The sequence below is a fragment of the Ammospiza nelsoni genome, chromosome 1 (genome assembly GCF_027579445.1).
Source record: "Ammospiza nelsoni isolate bAmmNel1 chromosome 1, bAmmNel1.pri, whole genome shotgun sequence".
In the NCBI taxonomy this organism is placed as follows: Eukaryota; Metazoa; Chordata; class Aves; order Passeriformes; family Passerellidae; genus Ammospiza; species Ammospiza nelsoni.
In genome coordinates, this window is record NC_080633.1 from 119,630,082 (window position 1) to 119,639,928 (window position 9,847).

Here is a 9,847-nt window from a genome sequence, read left to right on the forward strand (position 1 = left end):
TTGCTTATAAAATCCTACCCATTTATTGCTGATATTTTATCAAGTTTTTGGTGTATTAATAAATATTTAAAACATTTTTTCTATTTGATTTGTTGATTCAGTTCGCTTAAGAATATTATATCCTAGTTTTTTGTCTTTTTCACAAAGAAATATGAGCACAATGCTCCAGAGGAGGCATAATTCTCACACATAGTAGCTAGTTAATGGAAGCTCACAATTTGATTATAAATTAGAAAATACAGGAGACTGTAACAGGTTTTACAGGCTGTGAGAGGTGGTATTAAGCTCCAGAACTCTTTGTATATCTGCACAGCATTTTTGTCATGCACACAACTGCATGTTGTGCACAGTTAAAAACTGTGAGTTTTTCCCACTGTGTCATATTATAGAGACTCTCACAATACCAACTTTTTTTTCCAAACTCTGGCTCATATAAGTGAGCTTTTAAATGACAGAATGGGGGAGAGAGAAGAAGGCCAGCAGCTAATATTGAACGGGATGCATAAATGATGTGGGGATAAAGATACCCTAATGGATACAACTTAATGTATCAGAATAGAAAGGCCACCTGTTTAGCCAGTGTGAAAAACGCCAATCACTTGTTTTTAAAATTATAAAAGTTTAATAGTAATAAAATGGTTATAAAAATAGTAATATAATTAGAGTAATAATAATTTGGACAATTTCAATTAGGACAATATGAGGCAATAGAAACAAAGAGTTAGAGACATCCGGGTACCTTTTTCTGGGCAGCACGAGCCGAAAAAGGAACCCTGTTAACAAAGGATTAACCCTTAAAAGCAATAGCCCGTTGCATATTCATACACTTCATACATGATGCATAAATTCCATTCAAATACAGGATTCTGTCTGGTCATAGTCAACTTCTTCCTCTGAATCCTAACAGCATCTTTGAGGCGGGAAAAAGTTTGTTTCTTCTGATAAGAGGGCAATAAATTCTTTTTCTCTGAAAAATTTAGGTGTCCTGTGGCTGCTTTTCGCTGCAAGTCCTTACTTTTAAAAAAAGTATCCTACATAGCATAGTTTCTATTTTAACTTTTTTTTTATAACCCAAAACTATATTTAACACACTACTTAAGAGAATTAATACAGCATTACTTTCTAACACAACACATATAATATTAATTTTAATATTCGCGAAAAGACAATCATAAAATACGCATTTTTCACAGCCAGTAAATATACCAATGTATATTATGTATTATAGCTTGTACACAAAAGCCCTACATTAGTGTGTCAGAACAACTGAGGAGACAGCAAAAAGCATCCCAGCGCTAAACCTCGCACAGAGAATCCTCCCTGCCAGCATTACAATTAGGAGAAGCTGAAGAAAAGCCAAGATCGAGGCTGTGGAGGCAGAGGAAACTTCCTTTCTTAGTAAACAAATCTGAAGCTCAGTAGCTCTCCTTTATCCATACGGGATTTGCTTTTTACTTTTATTTTAAAAAGTGGGAATGAAGAAGAGCTGAAAGGACAATGTGAGTTGCCTTTCTACTGTGAGTTTCTTGCTTTTTATATAAAATACACCTTTCAGAGCCCCTTCTCAGACCTTTTTCCAAACCCAGCAGAATAAACGAGGGGCAGCGGGCAGGTCTCCCCTCCCTCGGTCCCCCAGCTCCTTCCTACCTACAGCCGCGCGATTTCACAGCGCCCTCCCCGTCCCTCGGCCCGGCCACCCAGCGCCCCCCAGCACGGCGGGTGGGAAGGCGGCTCTGACGGCGGGCTCGGGCCGAGCCCCGCTCCCCGCTCCTTCCCGGTAGGAAGCGCCCCCGGCCCGGCCCGGCCCGGCCCGGCCCCGGCTCCGCTCTCCCCTCAGCTCCCGGCCCGCGCGCGCCGCCCGCCTCTGGTTGCCGCGGCAACCGAACGCCAGCGCCCGAGGGGCGGGGCGCTCGCTACCGGCTGCGGCGCGCGCCCCCCTCGGACCAATCAGCGCCGAGGAAAGAGAGAGAAGGGGCGGGGCCTGTTTGCACACGCGGCTTGGCGGGTCCGGCCGCGCTGGCGGCCATGTTGGGCGAGTCGGAGAATATCCCAGCGTGGGTCGTCGGGTCCCGCTCCTGCACTGGGCACCTCAAAAGTTACACCTTGTGCCTGTGAAAAATGCGTATTTTATGATTGGCTTTCCGCAAATATTAAAATGGATATTATATGTTTTGTGTTAGAAAACATATAATAGCTGTATTAATTTGCTTAAGTAGTGTGTTAAATATAGTTTTAGGTTATAACAAAATGTTGTAATATATTAGAAATAATTCATGCTATAAAAGAATGTGTTTTATAAAGATCGTGAAATCCAAACAAGTCTCTGAGCACAAGCACCCTGAGAGGCGGATGTCCGTTCAAACTCTGAAATTCCTGGAGTCAGCCAGATAACCATCAGCATTTAGCTCATTAATAGACACACCCAAGGCGATGATCACCGGCATCTCGATTCATCAGAAACCGCCTAAGTCGCCAGGAACATACATAAGAATACGCAGCTTCACGAGATTCAATCAACGCTGGCTATCAACCAGGAGACGGGCGATTGTCCAGCTCTGCACAGTGAAAGAACCAACTATGAATATGCAGACTTACAAAAGAAACTTGGACTCCTTCGCCTGGGGGACAATAAACTGTATAAAACATCCCCGCTAGAAGCGGCTCTTGTGAATAAGGGGGGATTCAATGAGATAGAGGTCAGATCCAGGTTCACCCAGCGCCATTCCGGGGCTCAACGCTCTCTCTTTGGCTGTGGTGGTTTTGAGGACTGTATTTTGGTTGTGCAAAATGATAAATAAATCTTTTCGCATTTTTGATAATTTGTCTTTCGATTGATCATTTGTAACAATGTTAAAATAGAAACTATGCTACGTAGGATACTTTTTTTCCTAAAGAAAGGACTTGCAGTGAGATAGCAGCCACAGGACACCTAAATCTTTCAGAGAAAGAGAATTTATTGCTCCATTATCAGGAGGAATGAACTTCTTCCCCCCTCACTCAGGCAGAATGATGACGTTAGGATTCAGAGGAAGAAGCTGACGATGACCTGACAGAATCCTGTATTTGAATGGAATTTATGCATCATGTATGAGATGTATGAATATGCAACAGGTTATTGTTTTTAAGGGTTAATCCTCTGTTAACAGGTGTCCTTTTTGGGGCTTATGCTGCACAGAAAAAGATACCCAGACGTCTGTAACTCTGTGTCTCTATTGTCTCATATTGTCCTAATTCAAATTGTCCAAGTTATTATTACTCTAATTGTATTACTATTTTTATAACCATTTTATTACTATTAAACTTTTAAAATTTTAAAAACAAGTGATGGGCATTTTCACATGCCTGAGTGCAATGCTCTGACGCTTCTCAAACTCTTATTACCCTTGGTGTTGTGACCACTTCCCGAGAGAGCGTGTTCCAGGGCCCAACCACCCTCTGGTTGGAAAACATTTTCCTGATAACCAACCTAATCCTCTTCTGACACAACTTTGGGCCATTCCCTGGAGTCCTGTCACTGGACACAATAGAGAAGAGATCAGTGCATGACCTTGCACTTTCCCTCATGAGGAAATTGTGAAGTGCAATGAGGTCTCCCCTCAGTGTCCTCCAAGCTGAACAGAAAAGGTGACCTCAGCCGCTCCTTGTACAGCTTCCCCACTCTCCAGGCCCTTCTCTGTCCTCCATCCATGCCCTCCTTTGGACCCTCTGAAACAGCTTCATGCCATTTTTATACTGTTGTACCCAAAACTGCACACAGGACTGTTGCAAAATGTGGATTATGTAAAAACTTTTTAAAGAATGTTATTTCATGTTTGATCTTTGTATACCTTCAAGTCCAATCAACAAGGCAGGTTTAACTTGTGAAACAGCAGCTAACAAGCAAACTCTAAGTAATATCTGTGATATCTATGATATCTAGAAGAACAAATTACTTGTTTGTAGAATTACCTTGTTAAAGTTTAGGGCTTGACATGCTTCAATGATCTGAGACCAAGGGGGAGGTTAACAAAGCTTGGGAAAAAGGATCCCAACTGATACTAGACACAAAGAATGCAGAATTTATGACCTACAAAGACATCTGGTAGAATTCTGAAGATAAGGGAATAACTAATAAAGTCAACTCAACAACTGTGCTGAAATCAGCTCTGAGTGAAAGGTAGTTCCAGCAGGGGGAGATCTGCAACTTCCAACTCAGAGACCACTGACCCAAAAGAAGAGAAAGATCGGGCATATTGACTAATTAGCATAAGAAGCAAGAGAATTGTTAACCAGTAGTAGAATATTAATTCATAAGGAAACTATGTAACTGTTAGCTAATGAACACTAATTCCTTTATCTGCTAAACTGTATAAATTGTAAAATGTTTTGGTAGTCCATGTGCTTGATTTGCAGAATTCCACCAGACACCCAGGCTTGTGCAATTTTGAAATCAATGTCCCTCTGAGGTGTGTTACTGGCTTGTTGCACACCGAGTAATAAATACAGTTTTTGTGGACAACATTACTCAAGGTGAGGCCACCCCAGTGCAGAGCAGAGCAGAGCAGAGCAGAGCAGAGCAGTGCAGAGCAGAGCAGAGCAGAGCAGGACAATCCCCTCCCTTGCCTGAAGCCCCCCAGGACATGGTTGGCCCTCCTGGCTGCCAGGGCACTGCTGGCTCACATTCAGCTTTCTTCAGCCAGGATCCCCAGGTCCCTTTCTGTGGCATTGCCTTCCAGCCTCTCATTCCCAGTCTGTACGTGCATCCAGGGTAGCCCATCCCAGGTGTAGAATCCAGAACTGCCCTTGTTTAACTCCCTGCTGTTGCTGATTGCCCAGCTCTCTAATTTGTCCCAGAAGAAATCTTTGAAATCTGTTAATGCAAATGGACTTTGAACAACATCCCCCACACTTCCCACCCCTACAAAGAACTCTGTCTTATTAATGTCTTAATGAGGCTATGTGTTTTTAATTATTGTTAACCAGTGGTTTTTCTGTTTGGTGTTGCCTCTTCTTCCTCCATGCCAGGCTTTTTTTTGTGAGCATAGACTACTGGCAAAACTAAGATCATATGGTTCCTTTTCCTCCTGCTTGAATTGGAGAAGTTAATAGTTTTATAAATGAAATTAATACTGTATTTGACAGCAAAGTTCTAAAAAAAACCATGTTAGAATATGTTTAATTGATTTTATTTAATGGTGAAATATTATTCCAATTTGGGTTGGTTGGCTGTTGGTTTTGTTTTGTTTAATCAATTATACTACACTTTTTAGTGTGGTAATTAGTTTTTGATGACACAAAAGTGGGAGGTGGGGCTGATACTCCAGTGGGTTGTGCTGCCATGAGGAAGGACTTCAACAGGCTGGAGAAATGAGCCAAGGGGAGCCCAAAAAAGTTCACCAAGGGAAAGTGCTAAACCTGACCCATGGGGAGGAACAGCCCCAGGCACAGCAAAGACCAGCTGGAAAGCAGCTTGGCAGAAAATGACATGGAGGTCCTGGTGGACACCGGACTGTCCAGTGTAGCAGCAAGGAAAGCAAATTGTATCCTGGGCTGCCCTAGAGGAATATTGCCAATTGTAGAAGAGGATCATACCCTTTTTATTCAGCAGTGCTGAGGCCACACCTGGAGTGCCAGTGTCTGGCTCTGAGCCCTTAGAGACAGGGACATACCAGAGAGAGACCAGCTGAGGGCTGTAAAGATGACTGAACCATCTCTCTTTTAAGGAGTAGTTGAGAGAGCTGGGACTGTCCAGTCTGAAAAAGGTTCAGGGTGTTTGCTTCCAATGAAACTGAGATTATGACTTCATTTCTCTTATAGGAAAAATGACACAAAATGTTGTTAGGAACAGACATGTTTTATTGTGTAAAATATGTCTGAAATAACTTGGTCCAATTAATTTCAATTTGGGTTTTATGTTTTCAAAGGTAGAAAATATAAGATTCTCAAAAACATGGAGCAGAGCAAATAGGGGAATGGGGATTGTGGGAAGTGTCACTCCTTCCTGCTTTGGAGGTTCTTTACACTGTTGTCTGTTCTTGCATGGGCTTCCCACAGAGTCAAAGCCTCCTTCAGGCACATCCAGAGGTGTCTGTCTGCTCCACCACAGAATTCCATGGGCTGCAGGGCCACATCGTGACTCACCATGGTCTTCACTAAGAACTGCAGGGGAATCTGTGCCCTGGTGCCTGGTGCTCCTCCTCCTCCTACTCCCCCTCCTTCTTCTCTGACCTGGGGCTCTGCAGAATTCTTTCTCTTCCATATTCTCACTTCTGTTTTCTAGCTGCTAGTGTTGCACAAGTTTTTCTCCTCCCTTCCTAAATATGTTATCCTGAGGTGCTACTACCATCAGTGATGGGCTTGGCCTTGGCCAGTAGTGAGTCTGTCTTGGAGCTGGCTGGCATTGGCTCTATCAGACATGAAGGGAACTTCTAGCATCTTCTCACCTAGTATGAAGAAGCCACCCTTGCCTCCTACCCCTATTAACTGTCCCGCCTTTGAGGCTATCAGGGCTCTGGCTGCCAGGGACAGCTGTGAGCTGCAGAGCCAGAGCCAGGGTACAGCTGGGAGTGTCTGTGATGGGCTTTGGCCCTATGACGTCCTAGGGGATGGGTCATAATGGGGCTGCTTTTCAGGGCCTGGACCAGAGGTAAGCCCGTGAGGGGAGGCTGGGCTGGGCGAGAGCTGGGACAGAAATGTGGATTCTCACCCTGCATCAAGAGCCCAAGCCCCTGCCAGCCCAGCCTCATCCCTTCTCCTACCTGCTCCCTGCTCCTTCCCAGACCAGCTTGACCCTTTCTCTCCCTCTTCATCCAGGCCATGGCTGCCCGAGTGTTCTTTAAAGTGGTGCGGAACATCCTCATCCATCACCCGTGGATGGTCAACAGGGAGCTGGATGAGGCCACACGCGAGCGCATGCGGCAGCGTGAGGAGATGCTGAGGCAGGAGATGACTCGGCTGCTGCAGGAACTGGAGCAGGGTGACATGGCCCAGAGACACCTGCTCCCCACTGCCACGCTGCAGTGGCAGAGCTGGGCTCTGGCTGCCGTTGTGCTCTTGGGGCTGTGGTGGTGGCTCCGATACTTGAGAAATCATAGAATTGTAGAATCCTAGAATGGTTTGGCTGTAGCAACCCTAAAGATCCATTTAAAGGTCATCTCCTTCTAACTCCCCTTCCATGGGCAGGGACACCTTCTAGTAGACGAGATTAATGCCCCATCCCATCTGGCCTTGAACACTTCCAGGGATGAGGCATCCATAACTTCTCTGGGCAGCCATTAACCACAATTCCAGTACCTCACCACCCTCACAAAGAAGAATTTCTTCCTAATGGAAATCCAAAGCTACCCTCCTTCAGCTTAAAGCCACCCCCCCTTGTCCTATCACAGCATGCCCTTGTAAAAAGTCCATCTCTGTTCTTCGTGTTGGCCCGTTTAGGTAGTGGGAGGGTTCTGTAAGGTCTGCCTGGAGCCTCTCCAGGTTGAATGACCCCAGCTCTCTCAGCCTGACTTGATAGGAGAGGGGCTCCAGCCCTGTAATCAGCTTAGTGGCCCTCTTCTGAACACATTCCAACAGCTCCAGGCCTTTCTTGTTTTAGGGGCCCCAGACCTGGACATAAGTACTCCAGGTGGGGTCTCACGAGACTGGAAGAATCACCTCCCTCAACCTGCTGGCCACACTTACTTTGATGGAGCCCAGGACACAGTTGAGCTTTCTGGGCTGTGAGTGGACACTGCTGAGTCATGTCAGACTTCTTGTCCTTTCTCAGCCCAGCCCATACTTGTGCTTGGGATTGCTCTCACCCGGGTGCATGTGGATCTGGCCTTGTTGAACTTCAGGAAGTTTGCATTGGCCCACCTCTCAAGCCTATCAAGGTCCCTCTGGGTGGTATTCCTCCTGTCCAGCATGTTACCACACCACACAGCTTGGTGTTGTCAATAAACTTGCTGAGGGTACACCTGATCCCATTATCCATGTCACCAACCAAGATGTTAAAGTGACTGGTCCCAGGACCGATATCTGTGGCTATGTAAAGCCCATTCAGCCCTAACACTAATAAATGGGATAAAGTCATGAATGTTTCATGAATGTTTGGCTGCTGCATATTCTATTCCTTAGCTAGCACACTATTTGTAGACAAAAAGTCTACCATAAAACAAGAAATTTAATATTGATGCTCGGGACTTTGGCTTCTAAATTTGTACGGAGTACAAGTTCATTTTGGATCAACAGTTGTTAGGAATTATGTTATTCAGACCTCTAAGTGGCAAAATGCTATAAGTATCTATAAAAATGGAGAATTCCTATGCACACTTCATGGGTTTCAACACTGTTGTCTGCAGACCTGAAGCCACCATCTCAAACTCCCATCTCATACCAACATGAACACACAGCATTTTGTTCCCACATCCTAAGAAAAGTGGGGAGGAAAGAATGGGATTTTATATTATTTTGGCTTGAAATGATTTAAATATCATTACAGGACATAGGTTATTTTCTTGTTTTACTTACATGCAAGATGTCATCGATCACAATATCTTTTTCCTAAAGCCAAGAATATTACACACCACCCTGCTTTCCCTATTTTCCATGCACAGTACAGTGGTTCTACATTTATTTTGCAACCATACTGAGTCCTCTGCAAAGGTTTGCTGTAAGTTCAGAACAGGAGAAAAGTCTACATTTCATGTTGCCTTCCTTTTGCAAGATTAATTCACATCCTTAGACCTCCTTTTAGAAAGCTAACAAACCATGTTAGAAGAAAAAAGTCTTTTATGGAGGAGCATTGCATTCAAAAGAACATTCAACATTGACAAGAGGCCACAGTTCAATTCTTTGGCTCATCTTCTGTAGCAGCATAGACAAGAGATCTACACATCTTTTTTCCTGTTAGAAGCAAAACCTGGTGCTCTAGGCAGCCAGACAACTTTGTCAAATGATTTCAGAGATAAATGAAAGGCTTTAATGTTTATGAGGAGTAAACTAATACCTTGAAATTATTGTAATTAAAAAACCCCAAAACACAACAACAAAACATAAGGGAGGAAAGAGAAAGTTCAACTATCTTTAAAGAGACTGCCTTTCAATAGAGCAAGTTCAGTCTGAAGTTAAGATCTGTATTTGTATCATTTGATCCTTCTAGAACTTCACATAAGGTAAAAGTTTTTATCCTATTAAACCATGATTGCCTTGTTACAGCTCCTATAACCTCACAAGTTGTTAAGTTTCTCAAGTCTGCTTTGTGCAACCCAACCAGTATGCAGGCTGGGGCAAGCAAAACTCTTAACTTAAAACAAGAAGTTGAAGTTTTAGAGAGCTGATTCTATTTGTGCAACGTACTACAACAGCTAATTTCACAGTGAGATGGACAAACCTCTTCAAAGCATCTGCACTACATACTTACATGATCAGAACAATTAAGCAACTGGGATTGGAGCACCTCCAGTCACCAAAGACTATGAAGTGGCATCTCAGATCTGCAGCATCAAAATCTGCTGGAGCCTGGAAACAAAGGTGAAGTCATTAGAAAAATATTTGTTTGTTAGGAGAAACATTTTATCTTCATAGTGTTTTTTTTTTTTTTTCTTTTAATAAACATTGTATCTTACCTCCAGCAGAGATGACAATGTAGATTTGGGAAATGCAAAATCCTGTTTCCAACATCAAGTTTTCACCATAGAGGAAATAACAGTTTGGCAAATTTTGTAATGAAGCTTAACAGATGAATCAACAATAGAAAGAAAAAATTATGATATGCTGCTATGATTCAGAAACAGTCCAAAGATATACTGGCATCTCAGCATTATTTTGTCAAACATTGTACAGATATCTGAGTACTCACACAGTCATTCTTTATTCTTAAATACTGTAA